The sequence below is a fragment of the Papilio polytes genome, unplaced genomic scaffold, assembly GCF_000836215.1.
Source record: "Papilio polytes unplaced genomic scaffold, Ppol_1.0 DF823991.1, whole genome shotgun sequence".
In the NCBI taxonomy this organism is placed as follows: Eukaryota; Metazoa; Arthropoda; class Insecta; order Lepidoptera; family Papilionidae; genus Papilio; species Papilio polytes.
Window position 1 is genome coordinate 2379728 of NW_013525213.1, and position 932 is coordinate 2380659.

Here is a 932-nt window from a genome sequence, read left to right on the forward strand (position 1 = left end):
TTTGTACATACTATAATATTATAAATGCGAAAGTTTAGATGGATGTTTGTTAAGAGGTTGTAGCCTAAACAGCTGAATGGATTTGGATGAAATTTGGTACAGACGTAAAAAATAGTCTGAAAGAACACATAGGCTATTAACTTTTGTTTTTTTATTCCACACGGACGGAGACGCGGGCGAAAGCTAGTAATATTATAAATGCGAAACTTTAGATAGATGGATGTTTGTTAGATGTTGTAATGTAAACAGCTGAATAGATTTGGATGAAATTTGGTATAAACTTAAGAGAATAGTCTGGAATAACACATAGGCTAATTAGTTTAGTTTTAAAATCATGCGGACGGAGTCGTTTGCGAAAGCTAGTAAAAATAAACATACTTGTCCTTTAGGTAGAGTTGGATCAGTCCAGTATACCACAGCTGTAGTTCCACTTAACATTATCACCTAGAATTCGAAATATATTAACTGTTAATCTGTCTATACTAATATTATAAAAAGGGAAGATTTTGATTTTTGTATGTATTGAAATAACTCAAAAACTACTGGACCGATTTCAAAAATTCTTACATCACTAAAAAGCTACTTTATCAGTGAGTAACATGGGCTGTTTTTAATTACTTTTTAATATGACGCAGACGAAGTCGCAAGCAACAGGTAGCATTAATAAAAAGAGGAAACATTTGTTTTTTTGCTTTCACGTATGTATTAAAATAGCTCAATAAGTACTGAACTGATTTCAAAAATTCTTTCTCGTATTTATTTACCTATTTTTTAATTTCACATGTACGAAGTCGCGAGCAACAACTAGTATTAAAACAATTGTTTATTGTAATGTTTACCTTAAGTCCTACAGGAGGTATGAGAGGTGGTTGGTCGTCGTCCGGGTCGTCAAGGTCGTCCGGGTCGTCCGGGTCGTCCGGATCGTCCGCGTC

The 932-nt window shown here is 34.2% G+C and overlaps 1 long non-coding RNA gene across 1 annotated transcript in view; it reads right to left on the minus strand.

Moving 5' to 3' along the window:
• Positions 1 to 926, minus strand: part of LOC106101343 — a 1112-nt gene extending 186 nt beyond the window's left edge. The window contains exons 1-2 of the long non-coding RNA XR_001225506.1: positions 840 to 926; positions 379 to 444 (exon numbers count right to left, since the gene is read on the minus strand). This is a non-coding gene — a long non-coding RNA (uncharacterized LOC106101343). The remainder of the gene's footprint in view (positions 1 to 378; positions 445 to 839) is intronic.
• Positions 927 to 932: the final 6 nt, after the last annotated feature.